The sequence below is a fragment of the Pongo pygmaeus genome, chromosome 16 (genome assembly GCF_028885625.2).
Source record: "Pongo pygmaeus isolate AG05252 chromosome 16, NHGRI_mPonPyg2-v2.0_pri, whole genome shotgun sequence".
NCBI classification, from domain to species: Eukaryota; Metazoa; Chordata; class Mammalia; order Primates; family Hominidae; genus Pongo; species Pongo pygmaeus.
The window spans coordinates 103,020,044-103,041,996 of NC_072389.2; the positions used below are offsets into that span (position 1 = coordinate 103,020,044).

Sequence of the window (21,953 nt, forward strand, 5' to 3'; positions counted from 1 at the left end):
ACCTGAGTACTTATCGTAATCTTATTTCATTGTGGTTTATTAATTCTTTAAACATATATTGAAATCATTCACAGCCATAAGAAGTGGGAGTAAGGGATGCATGAGTAATTAAATCCTCATTGGCTCCAGACTACATAGATTATTTTAGTAACTCCTCATGGGCCATTGTTTTGACATTGTTAAGGACCACTTAACAATTTCAGTTTTTAACTATTCAAGTTTGAGAATATGGCAATCCCGTCAAGCAAAAGATATATTGAATCTACAATTCACTTAGTGCTATTCACCAGACTGGAAACACAGAGATGAACAAAACCAACAAAACACCTCCTTTATGAATCCCTCCTGCAATTGCAATGTAATTTATGCCTATGGATATGAAAATCAAGAAAGCAGTGAAAATATCTGCCAGTAAGACCCTGTAAAGCTTACCCATGTTTCGACATGACCAACTTCCCAGAATTTGTAGGACTTTTAGTTAAATGCTACTGTAAATTCCTCCTACACAGATTATAAAGGTTAAGGAACCATTATCACACTGACACTACTAAAGTCAAAATCCCTTTACCATTCACCATGACCATTGTAGTAGTAGTCTCATGATTTTTCTGTGCCTTCTGCCCCCTATAATCTTTCTGATAGACTATTAGAGTCATCGTCCTGGAAAAATGTTCTGACCAGGCCATTCTGAGGCTTCTGAAATTTCAAAATCTTCTTGGTACTGAATGTAGTAATCATGATTTGAATATCCAACCCCAGCCCCCTGGCTCTTCTATGCCCTGTGCTCCAGCCAAATTGAATTCCTTCTGTTTCTCGTAAATGTCCTGGGCTTTATCTCTTATGCTTATGCCTCCCGTGCCCTTTCCTTCATCTTCATGTGAGCAAACCCCACCTGTCTTTCAAGGCACAGGTCAAATGCCTTCCCTGACTCCTTCCCTGTCAACAATAATTTATACCTCCTCTGAATTCGCATGGGTAGGTATCCCTTACGGCACTTACGACTTTAGGGAGATTCTTTTAGTGACACACACACACATATATACACATATACACATATGTGTGTGTGTGTATATACACATATATATATACATATATGTGTGTATATACACATATATATACATATATGTGTGTATATACACATATATATACATATATGTGTGTATATACACATATATATACATATATGTGTATATATATGTGTGTGTGTATATATATATGATGACCAGACCAAGGATTTGGTACTAAAATTGCTCAAGACACAGCCATATATATATATATATATGGCTGTGTCTTGAGCAATTTTAGTACCAAATCCTTGGTCTGGTCATCATGGCATTCATGCAGCATTTTTGTTTGAGTGACACACACACACACACACAGACAATTAATTTAAATATGGGTTGATATTGATAAGGAAAAAACAATGAAATAGCGTAAGTCAGAGATGTAAACACATACTCACACTGTTTTAGTCTATTGTAATAATGAATTGAGTTCTCTATATCAATGCAAAAAAAGGTGATGAAATGATACAATGTTTGCATCTTTCTCTTTTACAAAACAAACACCAAAATGAGATGAACTAAATTATCTTTTTCATGTGACTGAGTTGACTCTTATTAACCTATTTTGGGTCCGTTGTGGCTTTGTGTTCATAAAAACATTCATCATACTTATCTCCCTTTCCCTTGAACCCTCAGTAATTCTACTTCATAAATTCTTACTTTTGTATATTGGATTTGCCTAAAGAAAAAATACTCTTGTTTCACTGTAGTTTTTAAAGATGTTATCAATAATGTGTGACTTTCTCTGTTTCTGTTTTTTAACCTTTCTACCATTTTCTGTGAATAGAAACGTGTGAGTACTTGGAAGATAATGCAGTGGATCTATATTTGCAATAATAAAAACTGTGAATATTGTAGCAAGCAGTAAGTTGCTTCATCTAAGTGCAAATATTCTGCTCCTCACACGCTCCACTTGGGCTGCTTTCCAGGATCTATCATTTAGGCTGTGGGCCACTCCAGGGCATGTGTCTTGCTGTCACAATGCCTTACTACAAGTGCATTTTACGGTGATTTTCAACAAGCTGAAGAGTGACATTATCACAGTGGGATTTCTGATCTTCACATTCCAGAGGGGATCTTCATCCAGGAGGTCAGTAAAGATGGAGTTTAAAGCAGTGTTTTAGCCACTATGGCTGCAAATTCATGGAGGCAAACAGAGAGCTACAACTCTCCAAAGGCATTATTCACATCATTTAAAAAATTAGGTGCAGTAGTATGTGTGTGCCTGTGAGTTTCTTCCTATATATTTTAAAGGATATATGTGGTTTCCCTGCATTAATTCCTATGTGACAAAACTGGAAAATAAAACAACATAACTGATATTTAATGTATATCCTCAAATAAAGAACAAGAAATGCGACAGAAATATAGATAAACAGATGAGAAAAAGAAAGAAGGAGAAGAAAGGGAGGAAGGAAGGAAGGGAGGGAGGGAGAGAGGAAGGGAAGACGGAAAGAAAAAAGAAGAAAAGAAAAAGAAAGAGAAGGAAAGAAAGAGAGAGAAAGAAAGATAGTAGTTTCTTGGGGCTGCCATTGCAAAATACTACACCACAAACGGGATGGTTTAAAATAATAGGAGTTTATTATCTTGGTTCTGGAAGCTAAAAGTCAAAAACCAAAGTGTCAGCAGGGCTATGCTTTCTTTGGCATTTCTAGGATATAATCTTTCTCTCAATTGTACTAGATTCTAATGTTTGCCAGCAATTATTGGCATTCTTTGGCTTGTAGATACATCATTCCAGTCTCTCATGGCCATCTTCTCCCTGTATGTCTTCATATCGTCTTCTTTCTATGCATGTCTGTTTCTGTGTCCACATTTTCTCTTTTTATAAAGAAAATAGCCATTGGATTAGAGCCTATCCTAAGGATCTCATTTTAACTTCATTACCTTTGTAAACTTACTTTCAAATAAGATCAAATTCTGAGGATTCTGAAGGTTAGGATTTGAAAATTTCTTCTTGGGAGAACATAATTCAGCCCATAACAGATCCAATAGATTTGTAAATCAATAATTTAAAATACATTTTGGTGACTATTTGAAATATACTTAATTTACTATGAAGATTTTTCTCCTGACAACATCAACATGCCCATTATATATCTATATGTGTTGATATATGCTTAAGTAGGGAATATTAATAAATAAATTAAATAATTAATAATAAACCATTTCTGATCATCAGTTCTGTGCAAAGGACTCCCAGTACTCTGTGCTTGGTGGGTAAAACAGTAAAGCAGACACAGGTCTTCTCTTAAGAACTTGGATCTGAGTGTTGTGAATGTTTCCAACTTTAATTGGTCCATCTTGGACACGGTTTCCAACCAGCACTAGTGCTCCAATTTATAATTCTGAACCTAACTACTATTCCACACCTTCAGGCTGCTCCACTCTGCCCCACCTGCCTGCTCTTTGTTGATTGTCTTAATTTATGTAAGTATTTTTTCTTACCGCATCCTCCCCTTCCTAAGTGTAAGCTCCTTTGACAGCTGAAAAACAAATCACAGACTCCATTTTGTGGTACATTCTCATCCCTCTATCCAAGAACAACTATTAGTGTTTTACACTTACATGTTTAATCAAATACCAAATATGTCGAGAGCAACTTTTCAAATTAAAATATCACTCTATCAAATAATCTGGGGATACTAAAGATGTTTGAAATTTTTTTGCCTTCAATGTATTTAAATGTAAAATGAGACAAAAGATTTTCACAGTGCAACATTTAGAGGACAAGATAGTTTCTGTGATTCTCGTTTGAATTATACGAATATAACATAAGCTATGTATTAAAAAGTCCAGTCGATACTAAAGTAGGCTCAAAGGAACCTTAACATTAACATATTCAAAGCTGAATGCCTGGTCTTATTTCCCATCATCCCTCACTGGGACTTCTTTTCTTCTGTGTTTCCCAAGTGTTTGCCCAGGCCATATACCTAGGAGTCACCAGTAATGCTATTGCTTCCCTAACTTCCCACTGATTCATTGTTGAGACCCCTCTCTGAATCTATATTGTGTTCTACATATCCACCACAGAGGCTCTAGTCCACCTATGCTTGTCCAGTCCATGAAAATACCTCCTTATGTGTCTACCTGCATTCACTGTTCCAATCCACTTTCCACAATGCAAACAGGATATTTTAAATATATAAATTTGATTACTTAAAAACACTTCAAGAGCTTCTCTTGGGTAAAAATTTCATAACATGATTTCTAAGATTCTGTATGGATTTTTCTATGTACTATTCTTTTTCAATATCAACTATTCCCCCATTGAGACTCCCATTCTTTCCATCCTTCTACTAAGCCTGCTTTCCTTTTCTTGGGACCTTTTCATATATTGTACAGCCTGAAGTACTCCTTGCTCCTCCTTTAGTCTGAGAAGTTTCTTGCCACTCCTCAAGTCTCAGGTCACCCACCTCTTTTTTTTTTTTTTTTTTTTTGGAGACAGAGCCTCACTCTGTCTCCTAGGCTGGAGTGCAATGGTGCAATCTCACCTCACTGCAATCTCCGCCTCTTGAGTTTAAGCAATTCTCCTGCCTCGGCCTCCTGAGTAGCTGGGATTACAGACACACACCACCAAGCCTAGCTAATTTTTGTAGAGTTGGGGTTTCACCATGTTGGCCAGGCTGGTCTCGAACTCCTGACCTCGTGATCCACCCACTTCAGCCTCCAAAAGTGCTGGGATTACAGGCGTGAGCTACCGCACCCGGCCAACCACTTCTTTCTCAATGCAACATTCTCCGACACCAAGACTGCTCAAAACTGTTATGGGCTTCCACTGTACCATAGTCATCCCCCTCAGAGTTCATAACCAAGTTGCAATTTTTTATTTATTTTATTTCATGTCGACATATTACTGAAATCTAAGCTCTGTTAATATTTATATATGTGTTGAATGAATAAACAAAGAGGATACAATAATAATTATTTGCACTAATTATAATACAGGCTAAACTGTTATACAGAGACACTCAAATATGGGCTGACTTACACAGGATAGTTTATTTTTCTCTCTCTAAATAGTACTTATGTCAGCAGTCCATAGCTGGAGATGTGGCTACTCCTCTCCAAGAGGTCCATCTTCTCTCCTTGGCACCTCCCCCATAGGGTCATCTTGGTGGTTGTGACTAAAGCCTGGGTGCCCACTCTCCCGCCTGTGGGAAGTGGGAAAGAAATCCTGGGAAGCAGGTGCATCTTCAAGGAGGTGGTCCAAAGTCACACTCATCACTTGCCAACCCCTCTAGTTCCTCCAAACTTGATCACATGGCCATTTCTAGCTGCAAAAGACACTTTAGTTGGGTAGCTATGTGTTCAGCTAAAGCCCAGGGTTCTCTAATTCAAAGGGAAAATGAATATCATGTTTCAGTTAGCAACATCTGCTATAAGCCCTTGTCACTACACATGCTCTGTTCTATTTCCCAAGAAGTTCCCATTATTAACCAACTTCAGCAATTTCTTATATACAACACGGTTGCAGCACAGCATGTGTCTGCACATGTACACACATGCATGCACACACTCATCAATATATACAAATGTTTTTTGTTGTTTCCTTCTCTTTGCTGTCTTTTCTTCCATACGAATTATTGCCTGTTATACAGACTATTATGTATCTCACTTTTTTCACTATATAAGTCTTAGAATTATTTTCATATCTTACCACCTTCTTTGTTTTTTAACCAGTATATTATGTATCATATGTTTGATAATTCATGGGTCCCTCATTGATGGATACGCAGATTGCTTCCATTTGCTGTTGTTGATTTTGCTGTTACCAATTTGGCCACAATGACTATCCTAGCATAGTGAGAATAGGGGTTATGAGGATGGGATCTGAAGTCAGACTGTCTTTGTTTCATATCTGCTTCTAACACTTCCCAGCATTTTAACTGTGAGAAAGTTATGTAAATTCTCTGTGATCCCATTTCTGAAAATGGGTGAAACAATAGTTATTTTTAAATTTTAATTTTTTTTAAAGACAGTATCTCACTCTGTTGCCCAGGCTGAAGTGCAGTGACATGATCATAGCTCATTGCAGCTTTAAACTCCTGATTTCAACTGATCCTCCCACTTCAGCTTCCCATGTAGCTAGGAATAGAGGCACACACTATCTTATCTCTTTATGTTATAAAGATTAAATAAACTTGTAGACTTAATAATACCTGCATATCAAAAACCTTCATAAACATTAGCTATAATTGCTAGTTTGTATTTTAATTTTTTATTTTGAAATAATTTTAGACTCACATTGAAGCTTCAAAAATAGTATACAGAAATTCCAAGTACCCTTCACTCAGCTTCCTTCAGTGATAACATCTCACAAAAGAGAATAACTATCAAAACCAAAAATTGACTGAATAACTTACTTAAATTTTGTCGGTTGTCCTGCCATTTTCTTGGTGAACACTTCCATGAAATTTTCTCAAATGTATAGATTTGTGTAACCACCACTAAAATTAGGGTATGGAACTGTTATAATATCATCCCCCAAAACTTCCCTCACACTACAACTTTATATCACACATTTCACACAACTCTAACTATTGACAACAATGGTTGTGTTTTCCATCATCACAGTTTGGCCATTTACAGAAAGTTTTAAAAATGGAGTAATACAGTATATGATCTTTTGAGAATGGCTTGTTTCACTAGGCATAATGTCATTGAGATTTATCCAATGTATTGTGCATTTCGATTGTTTGTTCCTTTTGATTGCTGAATAATATTCCATTGAATAGATGTGCCACAGTTTATTTATTCATCCAGTGTATTAGTTACCTGTGGCTGCTATAAGAAATTAGCACAAATTTTATGCTTTAAAACTGCAGAAATGCATTCTCTCACAGTTCTAGCTGCCAGCCGTCCAAAATCAGTACCAGTGGGCAGAAATCAAGGTGTTGGCCCAAAAATGGTGCTGTGATCCCTCTGGATATTCTGGCAGAGAATCTATCCCTTGCTTCTTCCCACTTCTGGAAGCTGCTGGCATTTATTAACTTGTGGATACGTCAATCCAATTTCTGCCTTTGACTTCACATCACCCTCTCCTCTTATGTCTATCTGTCCAATCTACCTCTAGCTCCTCATTATCATGAAGTGTGATCTCATTTAAGATCTGCCTGGGTAATCCAGGATAATCTCCCAGCTCAAGATTATTAATTTAATCACATGTACACACAAACCCATTTTTTTCCACATAAGGTGACTTTACAGATTCCAGAGTTTAGTATCTAATATCTCTGGGGTCATTATTCAGCCGACTCTGCCTTGGGGAAGATATTTTGGTTGTTTCCAGTTTGGGTGTATTACAAAATAAAGCTGCTAAGAATATTGATGTGCGGATTCTTGTGTGAACATAAGTTTTCATTTCTCCAGTGAATACCCCGGCAATTGCTGGGTCATATGGGAGGTGTACATATAATTTTATAAGAAAACTACTAAGCAGTTTTCCACAGTGGCTATGCCGTTTAACCTTCCCACTTGGCAATGTATGACAGATGCATTTTCTCCGCCTTCTCTCCAGCATGTGGTACAATGTTACCAGTGTGTTATTCTAGCCAGTCTAATATGTGAGCAGTAGTATCTCCTCATGGCTTTACTTTGCACTTCCCTAATGACTAATAATATTGAGATCTAGTCATGTAATTAATTGCCATCCTTTTATCTTCCACAAAATATCTTTTTAAGTCTTTTGCCTGATTTCTAATTTCTGATTGTTTTCTTACTACTGAGTTCAGAGAGTTGCTTATTCTGGAAATAAGTCATTTGCTGGTTATTGCAAATATTATCTCCCAATATGTGGCTTATCTTGTTCTCTTAAGAATGACTTTTACATAACAAAAGTGCTTAATTTTGATGCAGTCCCATTTAATGATTTTTTATGTTTAAGGATTCTGGTTTTGGTGTCATGCCCAAGAATCTGTCACTAGCCCCTTTGTGGTAGATTTTCTGTAATGTTTTCTTCTAAAAGTCTTAGAGTTTTATATTTTACACTTAGATCTATGGTACATTTTGAATGAATCGTTGTAGAGAATATGAAGTTTAGGTTGAGGCTAACATTTTCACCAATAGATATCCATGTTCTCTAACAACATATGTTGAAAAACTATTCTTTTTACATTAAATTGTTTTTTCAACTTTGTATAAAATCAGAAGGCTGTAATTATATGGGGTCTATTTATAGCTCTCTATTCTTTTCCCTTGATCTATGTGTCTCTCCTTTCTAATGCCACTCTCTGTCTTGATTGCTGTAGATATATAGAATGTATTAAATATAGGTAGTCTTTTTTCAATTTTTTTGTATCTATTTTACTTCCTTTGTCTTATGTGTATGTTTTAGATTCAGCTTCACAGTATAGACAAAAACTCATGCTGAAATGCAGATATGAATTGTGTTAAATCAACAGATAAATTTAGGGTGAATTGACATTTTACTATATGGAGTCTTCAAAATCATGACTACAGTATGTCAATTTATTTAGTTATCCTTTGTTTCATTTCATTAGCATTTGTAGTTTTCAGCATACAGTGGCAGTAAATAATTTGACAGATATACATAGATGGATTTTATTATTTTTGGAGCTATTGTAAAATGTATGTTTTTTATTTTTGTGTTTTTCTGTTCATTGGTAATATACAGAAATAAAACTGATTTTTGTATGTTGATGTCATATCCTGTGACGTTGCTGAACTTACTAGTTCTAGGAGTTTTTTTTTTGTTAGATTCCTTATGACTTTCTATACAGAAAAAAATAATGTCTTCTTCAAGTAAAGACAGTTTGATTTCTTCCAGTTTAATCTGCATGGGTCTGCCTGTCTTTCCTTGCCTTATTGCCCTTGCTTGGGTTCTCAGTATAATGTTGAATTGGAGTGGTGAGGATGAACATCTTTTCTCTGTCTCTGATGTCTGGGGGAATGCACTCAACTTTTCACTGTCAAGTGAAATATTAACTATTTGTTTTCAAGATCCTCTTTAAGAAGTTGAAGAAGTTCTCTATTCATATTATGTGAGACTTTTTGTCATGTATGGTTGTTAGTTCAGTCTTTTGTCTGCATCAATTGAGATGATTATGATTTTTCTTCTTTAAACTCTTCATAGGGTTGTATACTTGATTGATTTTTCAAATAATAAACCAGCCTTGCATTCCTGAAATAAACAACTCTTGACACTGTGCACAATACAAAAAAAACTCTTGGTTGTCATGCATTATTCTTTTTATGTGTTGTTGGATTTAATTTGCTTAGATTTTGTTGAAAATTTTGTATCTACATTCACATGGGATATTGATTATGATTTCCTTTTTGATTTTTTTTCTTCTTTTAAAAACCTTCATTTTAAATTCAGGGGTACAAGTGCAGGTTTGTTACATAGGTAAACTTGTGTCCTGGAGGTGTGTTGTACAGATTATTTCATCACTCAGGTATTAAGCCTAGTACAGATTAGTTATTTTTCCTGATCCTTTCCCTTCTCTCACCCTCCACCCTCCAAAAGGCCCAAGTGTGTATTGTTCTCTTCTATGTATTTATGTGTTCTCATAATTTAGCTCTTATCTATAAGTGAGAACATGCAGTATTTGTTTTTCTGTTCCTTTATTAGTTTGTTAAGGATAATGGCCTCCAGCTCCATCCATGTCCCTGCAAAGGACATGAACTCATTCTTTTTTTATGGCTGCATAGTACCAATAATCATATGAAAAATGCTCAGCATAACTGATCATTAGAGAAACGCAAATCAAAACCACAATGAAATACCGTCTACCAGTCAGAATGGCTACTATTAAAAAGTCAAAAAGCAACAGATGTTGGTGGATTGTGGAGAAAAAGGAATGCTTTTACACTGTTGGTAGGACTATAAATTAATTCAGCCATTGTGGAAGACAGTGTGGCAATTCCTCAAAGACCTAAGGACAGAAATATCATCCAACCCAGCAATCCCATTACTGGGTATATATACAAAGGAATATAAATCATTCTATATAAAGACACATATTTTTTACTTGTCTTTCTTTCTTTCTTGTACTGTCTTTTTCTGGCTTAAGTATCAAGGTAATGCTGGCCCTATAAAATGAGTTGAGATTTATATTCTATTATTCTTTGACAATATTGTGTAGAATTAATGTTTTATCTCCTTTAAATATTTGGTGACATTTACAAGTGAAATCATCTGGGCCAGAAGATTTCTTATTTGGAAGGTTGTTGATAAATTCAATTACTTTATTAGTCATAGGAATATTTCATGTTGGTTGAATTATAATAATTTATGGTTTTTCAGGAATCTATCCATTTCATATAAGTTTTTTCATTCATATGCATAGAATTGTTACTGTATTCTCTTACCCTGTTAATGTCTTCGGTTCTGTGATGATATCGGATGTTTCCTTCCAGATATTTGTCATATGTGTATTCCTTCTCTTTTTCTTAGTCATACTTGCCAGAAGTTAATTATTTTACTGATATTTTCAGAGTTATCAGCTTTTTGTTTAATTTATTTTCTCTATTATTTTTCTGTTTTGAATTTTATTGATTTCTAATACAATCTAATTTTTTAATTCTATTTGCTTGTCATGTATTTCTACCTTTTTTTAGTTTCTTGAAGTGGAAGCTCCTATTATTGGTTTTAGACTTTTCTTCGATTCTAACGTAAACAGTTTATTCTATAAATTTCCCTCACAGCCCTGCTTTCACTGCAGCCCATGGATTTTAATATGTAAATCTTTTAATTTTTGTCACACATCTATATAATATATGTATATATGTATATAATATGGCTTAGTGTTAATTGCAAAAATAATACTTAGAGATCACTGAATCCTTTCTCCATTTTCACCTACTGCTGAAATTTACAAAATATTTTTCTTGTACAATATCAATACAGAAAATTATAGCAGTACGACATTGTCAGTTATATTACAGACTTTATTCTAATTTCATAAATATTTACTGCATTCACTTGGGTGTAGGTATGTGTGTAGTTCTATGTAATTTGATTCCATTTAAATATTTAGTATTATATATTTTCTGATTTTACTGCAGTTTCTCTTTTGCCTATGAGTTATTGTTACAGGTGTTGTTCAGTTACAAAATGAGTGGAGATTGTCTCATTTACTTTGTTACAATTGTTTTCTAATTTGATTCTATTATGGTCAGAGAAAATACTTTGCTACTTGGTATAAGTTTAGTTCTTTTTAGTATTACTTTTGATGGGCCTCGTATGGGTTATCTTGATAAGTATTTCATATAAAATTAAAAATACCTTGTATTTATCTGTTGTTAGGTGCAGTGTTCTAAAAATACAGGTAGATTTTACTGAACGATAGTGTTATTCAGTTTCTCTATATCCTTACTAATTTTCTGTCTAGTGGACTTGTCTATTATTTTCTTCAGTTATGTTACTTCTTGCTTCATGTGCACGGAAACACTCCTGATTATATATTAAGGACTATTATGTCTGCATGATGAGTTGGCCGTTTTATCTTTAAGTAATAATGTTCTTTGTTCCTAGTTTTCTTAGATATAAAGTGTATTCTTCCTGATATTAATATTGTAATTCCAGGGTTTTTTTATTATCATTATACTTTAAGTTCTGGGGTACAGGTGCAGAATGTGCAGGTTTGTTACATAGGTATACATGTGCCATGATGGTTTGCTGCACCCATGAACCCGTCATCTACATTAGGTATTTCTCCAAATGCTATCCCTCCCCTACCTGCCCCCTACCCCCTGATAGGCCCCAGTGTGTGATGTTCCCCCTCTCTGTGTCCATGTGTTCTCATTGTTCAACTCCCACTTATGAGTGAGAACATGCGGTGTTTGGTTTTCTGTTCTTGCGTTAGTTTGCTGAGAATGATGGTTTCCAGCTTCATCCATGTCCCTGCAAAGGACATGAACTCATCCTTTTAAATGACTGCATAGTATTTCATGGTGTATATGTGCCACATTTTGTTTATCCAGTCTATCAGTGATGGGCATTTGGGTTGGTTCCAAGTCTTTGCTATTGTGAATAGTGCCACAGTAAACATATGTGTGCCTGTGTCCTTATAATAGAATGATTTATGATGCTTTGGGTATATACCCGGTAATAGGATTGCGGGGCAAATGGTATTTCTGGTTCTAGATCCTTGAGGAAACTCCACACTGTCTTCCACAATGGTTGAACTAATTTATACTCCCACCAACAGTGTAAAAGCTTTCCTATTTCTCCATATCCTCTCCAGCATCTGTTGTTTCCTGACTTTTTGATGATCACATTCTAACTGGCATGAGATGGTATATCACTGTGGTTTTGATTTGCATTTCTCTAATGACTAGTGATAATGAGCTTTTCTTCATATGTTTGTTGGCTGCGTAAGTATCTTCTTTTGAGAAGTGTCTGTTCATATCCTTTGCCCACTTTTTGATGGGGTTGTGTGTTTTTTTCTTGAAATTTGTTTAAGTTCTTTGTAGATTCTGGATATGAGCTCCTTGCCAGATGGGTAGATTGCAAAAATTTTGTCCCATTCTGTAGGTTGCCTCTTCACTCTGATGATAGCTTCTTTTGCTGTGCAGAAACTCTTTAGTTTAATTAGATCCCATTTGTCAATTTTCGCTTTTGTTGCTATTGCTTTTTGTGTTTTAGTCATGAAGTCTTTGCCCATGCCTGTGTCCTGATTAGTATTGCCAAGGTTTTCTTCCAGGGTTTTTATGGCTTTAGGTCTTATGTTTAAGTCTTTAATCCATTATGAGTTAATTTTTGCATAAGATGTAAGGAAGAGGTCCAGTTTCAGTTTTCTGCATATGGCTAGCCAGTTTTCCCAACACTATTTGTTATTAGGGAATCCTTTCCCCATTGCTTCTTTTTGTCAGGTTTGTCAAAGATCAGGTGGTTGTAGATGTGTGGTGTTATTTCTGAGGTCTCTGTTCTGTTCAATTTGTCTATATATTTATTTTGGTACCAGTACCATGCTGCTTTGGTTACTGTAGTATTTTTTGAAGACAGGTACCGTGATGTCTTCCACTTTGTTCTTTTTGCTTAGGATCGTCTTGGCTATGTGGGCTCTTTTTTGGTTCCATATGGAATTTAAAGTAGTTTGTTCTAATTCTGTGAAGAAAGTCAATGATAGCTTGATGGGGATAGCATTGCATCTATAAATTACTTTGGGCAGTATGGCCATTTTCATGATATTGATTCTTCCTATCCATAAGCATGGAATGTTTTCCCATTTGTTTGTGTCCTCTCTTATTTCCTTGAGCAGTGGTTTGTAGTTCTCCTTGAAGAGGTGCTGCATGTCTCTTGTAAGCTGTATTCCTAGGTATTTTATTCTCTTTGTAGCAATTGCGAATGGGAGTCCACTCATGATTTGGCCCTCTGTTTGTCTATTATTGGTGTATAGAAATGCATGTGATTTTTGCACATTGATTTTGTATCCTGAGACTTTGCTGAAATTGCTTATCAGCTTAAGGAGTTTTGGACTGAGACAATGGGGTTTTCTAAATATACAATCATGTCATCTGCAAACAGAGACAATTTGACTTCCTCTTTTCTTATTTGAATACCCTTTATTTCTTTCCCTTGCTTGATTGCCGTGGCCAGAACTTCCAATACTGTATTGAATAGGTGTGGTGAGAGATGGCACCCTTGTCTTGTGCAGGTTTTCAAAGGGAATGTTTCCAGTTTTTGCCCATTCAGTATAATTAGAGTCTGTATGATATATCTTTCTCCATCCTTTTACATTTAAAATTTTGTTTACATTGGAAGTAAGTTTCTTATAGATTGCATATAGTTGGATCATTTTTTGGGTAACAAGTTTGACAATCTTTATCTTTTAATTGTTGTGACATGATCATTTACATTTAATGTAATTATAGATATGCTAGAATTTAAATCTATTGTGATATTATTTATTTTTTATTTGTTTACCTCTGTTTTTCTTTTCTCTTTTTTCTTTCCTGACTACCTCTGGGTTGCTTGAACATATTTTAGTATTCTGTTTTGATTTTTCTGTACTTTGCTTTATGTCTATATGCTCTAGGATTACAAAATCCATACCTAAAATGTCTGTCTGTTTTTAGAAACATTTCACCCCTTCATGTGTAATATAGAAAGCTTTAGTTTCTATTCCCCACATCCCTTTACAATATAAACATCTTAAATGTTACTTTTATATACATTTTATAAAACCACCAATATTATGGCTTTTTGCTTTCAACCTTTAAACAAAATTTAGAACACTAAAGAAGAGATGAATAATCTGTGTTTTTTAGTTAGTCATATTTATTATATATACTCCTTTGTATATATTAGGAAAGATCAGTGGAAAGTGTATCCTTAATCGTTCTTAATATATACATTGATCTTTTTTCCACTGCTTTTTCTTGATTACTGATGTTCCAAATTTTCCTTTATAATTTTTTTCTGCCAGAAAAATTTGGTTTAATTTATTCTTTCAGAGAAAGTCTGCTGCTGATAAATACTTTTAATTTACCTCATATTTTTTAAATCTGTGAACATATTTATTTTACTCATATTTCTAAAGGATAGTTTTAGAGGTTTAAAATTTTGTATCAACTGTCCTGTTTTTATTAAACTTGAAAATATTTTGTGCCACTTTTTTCTGGTCTGAGTCCTGATGAGTAATCTGCCTTGTTTGAATTGTTGTTTCCTACAGGTAAGGTGTTATTTTTCTCTCGCTGTTTTTAAGTATTTTCCTTATTTTAAGTTTATGAAATTTGGTTATAATGTGTCTAGCCATATACTTTCTTAGGCTTATACTGTTTAGGATTCACTTGGCTACTTGAATCTGTAAGTTTTTGTTTTTCATCACATTTTGGAAGTTATTATTGCCTCTAATATTCTTCATCTGTATGCTTCCCTCTCTTTCTTGGATTCTGTTGACATAAATGTTAGATCTTTGTTAGTTCCTCACTGAGGCTGTGTCTTTGTTAATTTTCTGTATATTTTCTGATGTTTTTAAATAGACTTTGTTTTTTAGTTTTTAAAAATAAATTTTATCATGTCTATTTGAGGTCTACAACATGATGTTATGAAATACAAACAGATAATAAAATGGTTACTATAGTGAAATAGATGAACATATCTATTATCTCACATACATTTTGCAACAAGAGCAGCTAAAATCTACTTATTTAAGAAAAATCTCAAATACAGTACAATTTTATTGACTTTAGTCTTTATAGATTTTATTTTTAGACCCATTTCAGGTTTACAAACTGAGGAGAAAGTACAGAGGGTTTCCATATATCTTCTCTCACACATGCACAATCTCTCCCACTATCAACATCCTGCACTTAAGTGGTACATTCATTATAATCTATGAACCTATTTTTACATGTTATTATCACCCAAGGTCTATAGTTTATATTCGGGTTCACTCTTGGACGTGTATATTCTATGTTTTTTTTCTTTTTTTGACAAATGTATATTGACTTGTATCCACCATTATAGTATCATGTAGAATAGTTCCAGTGCCCTAAAACCTCTGTGTTTGTGCTAGAAATATCATAGAATCATATTTTCAATCCTCGAACCTCTTGAGATTGGGTGTGGCCATTGTGACTTGATTTGGCCAAAGAAATGTAAGCAAAAGTGAAATGTGTCATTTGTGGGCAAAACTTAAACAGCTGGTGGTTTCCTGCTCTCTCTTTCTGCCCTGGCTATTGGCTGGGTTCTGAGTAGTAGATGCTATATCAACCTGTTTCCTGATAAGGATGGCATGAACAAACACCTTAACCTACACATAAACATGTGATGTACTTGTGCTGTGTATAAGAAATAACCCTTGTTGTTTGAGGCCACTGTGGTTTTTAATTTATGGATTACTACGATATAATTTTAACCAATTCTGAGTGATACAAAGAGTTTGTGCATGTGAGCATATGTTCTCAGGGTTTCTGTGACATAAAAGTGCTCAAAAATTAACTCCATGAGGGCTAATATTAATACTAGGCACCTAAGGGAATAGAATTTTAAAAGCATATATCACTTTTCCTTGTGTAGTATTTTTACTCCTGGTGACAGAATCTCATTCTCTCTTCAAAACATATGCTCTTTCTTTGCATTGTGGGCCTGCTGATAATGAAGATAAAAGTGCTCATGCATGCATCCTAATCAGAGTAGTAGGCATTTAAACTGGACTAGGTCAATCATAGAAAATTATCTTACCTGGCAGAGACACATGTGTGGGTGAACATCTTACCCAAGCTAGGCCAATTAGACTCTTGCAGAAACGTGAACCTTGTGCAGTGTTCAGGAGGTGGCTAACACCAAGCCAGAGCCCTGGCAGCTCTCTTCAATTTCTGTATTGAGATTACTCTTGTTGGCTTCTCTCCTATTCTCCCTAAGTCATATTTGCTTACCTTTAATTTTGTAACTAGTCAGTGCCCTTTAAAAATGTTTCATTTCTCTATCTGCTTAAAATAATCAGCATTAGTTTCGGTTGCTTATTTATAAAGACCCACATTTTGTAGAAGTAGACAATGATTTGTCTTTTATTGATTAGTTTAAAGATTAGTCCTTGGAATTACCCATCTCTTCTAATTAATTTCTACATGTATGAATACCAAATTTTCCTGGTACTTTCCCTTTGTTTACTTTATTATATTTTCTCACCCTCTGAAGCAAATGCTTATTAACACTCTGTTTGTTTTGCTTGTCTAGAATTGCACACTTTAATGATTGTGAAATTTCTTCTGAGTACTTTTGGATTTGCCATATACTTGTATATTTTATTGCTTATATTATGATTTCTGTCTGAATATTCTTTAATTTTGAATTTTATTTCCAATTTATCAAAAAACTTGAGAATTTAATATTTTTTATTTGTGTAAACTTAATAGGTAGAAGTCCAGTTTTGTAACATGGATATATTGCATGGCAGTGAAGTCTGGGCTTTAAGTGTAATCATCACCTGAATGTAGGCCCTACCCATTAAGTAACTTCTCCCTTTTGCCCCGATGTCCTGACACCCTTTCAAGTCTTCAGTGTCTATTATTTCTCACTCTATGTCCATGTGTACACTTTATTTACTTTCTAATTATAAATGATAACACACAGCATTTGACTTGCTGTTTCTGAGTTGTTTCACTTAAGTTTATGCCCCCCAATTCCATCCATGTTGTGGCAAAATATATGATTTCATTCTTTTTTATGCCTGAATAGTATTCCATTGTGTATATATACCATAGTTTCCTTATCCATTCAACTGTTGGTGGACACTTTGATTGATTCCAGATCTTTACTATTGTGAATAGTACTGTGAAGAACATGAGAATACAAATGTTTTTGTGATATAATTATTTCTTTTTCCTTTGGGAAGATACCCAGTAGTGGTATTTTATTGCTGGATGGAATGGTAGCTCTATTATAGTTATTTGAGTAATCTCCATACTGTCTTTGATAGAGGTTGTGCTAACTCAGATTCCCACCAACAATATGTAAGTGTTTCCTTTTCTCTGCATCCTTGCCAACACCTGTTGATTTTTACTTTTTAATAACAGCCTTTCTGACTGGTGTAGGATGGTATCTTACTGTGGTTTTAATTTGCACTTCTCTGATGATTATGTTGAGCACTTTTTCATATGCTTTTTGGCCATTCTCATGTTTTCTTTTGAAAAATATCTATTCATGTTTTTTGCTTACATATTAGTGAGGCTATTTGAGTGGGTTTTTTTTTGTTGAGTTGTTTGAGTTCCTTGTAAGTTCGTAGTATCAGTCCCCTGTCAGATCATAGTTTGCAAATATTTTCTCCCATTCTGCAATTGGTTTACTTCCCTTTCCAATTTTGTTTTTGTTTTCATTTTTGTTTTATTGTGATCTGAATATTGACTTATACTATATTTACCTTTTATAATTTATTGAAGTTATCTTCAGTGTAATATATTAGTAAAATCAGATGATATTTTATTCCGTGGACATTTTAGAAGAAGGTGTATTGTAGTTTTAGGTTATGAATGGTATCCATTTTATTTGTCTCATAAGTGATTCTTTAATTCCCTATGGCTGTAATCTTTTGTGTGCTTGCACTAAGTCCAACATGGACAGAGGCAGATTAGTTCTTTTTCTACTAAGATTTGTATTATTTATTGTTCTATGCCTTTGGATTATAAATATTTGGTGATTTTTTTAATGCAGAAAAAAATGGATGCATACATGTCCTAACTTCAGTGTGAATTGTATATTTTGTGTTATAAAGTTCTCTTGCATGTCACGATTTATGAATGTGGTTCTATTCTGTGAAGGGCAAAGCTGCTCAGTGACCAATGACAAGAAATTTTAGGTCATTCTCCTCAGTCAGGAATTTATAGTAGAAATTACTGATAAAATAAGATTTGTAACAGTATTAGGTAAAAACAGAATAAATAGAATAATCATAATGTATGTTCCTTGTAACAAAATAAATTCTAGGAGAGATGAATAAATCTTAATAAGTAATTTAGAAAACATTATATAATTCTAAAATGAAGAAAGACTTTCTAATTATGATGTGAAACTCAGAAACTCTTAACAGGGAAGATTGTCAAATATGCATATATTATAGGTCAATTATGAATCCTAAAAAATAAAAAGATTTTAATGTTAAAAAATCACAAATAAAGTTCAATTACATAGACCAAAATGTATGAATATATACTACAAGAGAAGGAAGAATAATCTATAAATGTTTCCTGTCAAGATATATGAAAGGGCAAATAACCCAAAAGAAAAATGACCAAGAGTCTAAATAGATATTTCACAACAGAAAAAAATACAAATAGCCAAAAACATGTAAGAAGAATGTACAACATAATTAGTAATAATGCAAATGCTAAAAAAATTGCAGCATGTAATATTTTCTATAACGATTCCTATAATAATTTCACACTGTAATGGGTGAAGTGTTAGGTAATTGATATTTACTCTTAGTAACGATGGGTGTGTCAGTTAGTACATTTCAAGCAACCAAATTTTAAAATATGTATACCCTTCTCCACCTAGAAATTACTTGATTTAAAAAAAAATCACAAGATTTGTTTACATGTTTATAATCAAAAAATCTTGGAGGCTATCTGAAGGGCTTAACAATAAAAGAATATGTCAAATCAATATAATGAAATGTTAGGCAAATGATTTAGACATGAGATTAATGTATATATTCATGGTATCAAAAATTGTCCCAGATATATTGCTTATAGATAAAAGATCTATAGAATATTATGAAATTGTAAGTTAATTGTTTTCGAAATAAGGTGTGTATACAGTTCTGGAAAACATTTCAAATGTTTGTCTGTAAAGCATTAATAATTGTTCTTCCTGGGATGGGCCTATGACTAAAAATAAAATAAATTGCAGGAATGTATGGTTAAGAATGATGAATTAAAGGTGTTTTTAATCCCGCACTCTTCTCTGAAGCCAACTGGAAAAAATAAAAGCATAGTGGAATTACTTATGGTAAATGAAATTAGAAAGGAGTTCCCATAAGCCATGGAGTAAAAGAAATAGCTGCCAAATATAGTGAGGTCAGAATCAAAACAAAGGAAGACACAGCCATTTTTACATGATTAAATAAATAAATAAATAAATGGGGATAAAGAGACAAATCTCTAGTGCAGTAAATTCCAAATAAATTCTGTAGCTATTGGCCCCTCAGGTATGTGGTAGGTATCTTCCTATCCCTTAATTTTGGGCTCTACATCCAACAGTTTTTCCAAAGAATACACATCAAAAGAGAGTAAGAAGTAATTTACCCTAGAGAAACTTGGAAAACCTCAGCCACGTGACCAAGGTCAACATCAACTATTATTATAAGTCATGTTGATAGCATGGATCTTTAATATGGTATGATAAAAATGTCACCTTACCTCTTTAGTCTTCCTCCCCAAAAGCATATAACTCCACTCTAACCATGAAAAAGTTATCAGAGAAGCCCACACTGATGGGCATTCTATAAAATGCATGACCAGTACTTCTCAAAGTGGTTAATGTCATCCAGAACAAGGAATGTCTGGGAAATGATCACAACCCAGGGAAAACTGAGAAGGGGCATGATGCCAACATGTGATGTGGTACCTAATGCGGTTTCCTAATGATCTTTTTCCAGGATAGGTTCCTGGGGTAGAAAAAGGTCATTAGGAAAAAAATATTTATAATCTGAATAAAATATGAACTTTAGTTAACATATTAATATTAGTCTATTAGTTCAACAGGAGGAACTTGTGTCGGGTATATGGAAGCTCTCTGTAGTATCTATCACATCTTTCATATATTAGATATATATTTGATACTTACAAAAATCACTAAATGAAAAAAATAGACGTTTTTTCTGTCTTTCAAAGAGAAAACGGGGAAACAATTGGCATAAGCTTGTAGGAGGCACATTTTAGTTCTATAAAAATAATATTTTTTAATAATCTGAGCTGTGTGCAGGGGTAATGCAATGGTGGAGGTAATCAAATTATAGTTGGGGAAACATTTGCTAGAGATTTGGAGAAGTAGGCTAAAGCATCTGATAAGGTTTAAACTGTACAATAATACAGATAACACCCATTGAACAATATAATGTTCTTCGCACGATATGATCCTCACCACACACCACTTTAGAGACAGGAAACTGAGACCCATGAGTGCCCAGAAAGCACACAGCCCATACAGAAACCATCTCTGTCCCAAGCCAAAGCCCTTGGCCTTTCCACTCAGATGACTGCCTTCTAAGGTAGGTCTTCAAGATGTGTCTAAGAAAAAAGGTTGATTCAAGAAGAAAGAATTTCATTGAAGGAAAAAAATGGCAAAGTGGCAAACTGAAGAGCTAGGAAAAATGCTTAGAACCAGAACAGAAGCCAGGAGAGTTATTAATTGTGGACTCCAGGTTATATGTGAAACAAAAAATAAAATAAAATAAAATTCATGTGAAGATACTTAATCCCCTTTAAATTGTTTTATTTTATCCTCCACTATGAAATATCACCAGTTGACAGGAGATACAGATATTTAACCAAGTAAAACACTAAAACATTGGCTTTCAATCTATTCTTTCATAAGATGGACACAACCAGGTGTGTTTATTGAACACTGCAGGATACTCTAGATCTAGCAAGGAGCAGAAGCAAGGTTCACATTGGAGGCATTCTGTGCTATGATAAAACATATTTATCATGAAGGAGAAAAGGAATGTATTGTGGTCAACCAATTGTGTGGAAAAGAATATACGTAATAGATTTCATAGGATTTTGCAGTGTATATGTGTAGTTATTTGAGAAAATTGCCTGGGGCTTGTTTTCATTCACACTTATCTTCATCTCTTCTACCACCATGCTTTCCTACAAGTAATCAGTAAGCAGAAATGAAATAGTTGGAATCAGCAGCATTCCGAGTTAAAGATGTGAGCATTTTATGTGTAAAGGGTCAGTTGTATTAAAAATCTTGAAATCTGTTCTGGGTGACTGTGGGCTATTGATCTCCCCATTGTGGAATGCATCCTAGTTGAAGGTTAGCCAGAGATCTTCACAATAGTGTTTCTGCAGGCAAAGCCGCCTTCCTCTGTTCGCGAGGAAACTGTTTAATTCATAAAGCTTTGATGCTTAAACTGTTTCTGACCTTCTGTGAGCACTTCAAAGGGGAAAATTAGCTGCCTGGAAAAATATAATGACCTAAATCCAGCAATTTGGGACACACATGTTTTAGTCTGTTGAACTCATGTTGACTATTTATACTGTGTTTCTTTTTGGAACAGATTGCCTTGCAGGCCTATAATTGGATAAAGGTGCTAATTTGGAGAGTTTGAAAATGACTAGGTGTCGATTTCTCATTTAAGTGCCATTCCTATTAGAATCTTAGCTCAGAAGCAAGATGTAAGAATCTGTGCTTAAAGTTTCTTTCTCTCTATTTACCCTTTTTTATTATTTGCATTTCTTAAAGTAAAATTA

At 34.3% G+C, this 21,953-nt stretch overlaps 1 long non-coding RNA gene across 1 annotated transcript in view; it reads right to left on the minus strand.

Annotated features, from left to right (window-relative positions):
- Positions 1–5,042: 5,042 nt before the first annotated feature.
- Positions 5,043–21,953, minus strand: part of LOC134738341 (uncharacterized) — a 47,146-nt gene continuing 30,235 nt past the window's right edge. Inside the window, exon 4 of the long non-coding RNA XR_010124033.1 lies at positions 5,043–5,396. This is a non-coding gene — a long non-coding RNA (uncharacterized LOC134738341). The remainder of the gene's footprint in view (positions 5,397–21,953) is intronic.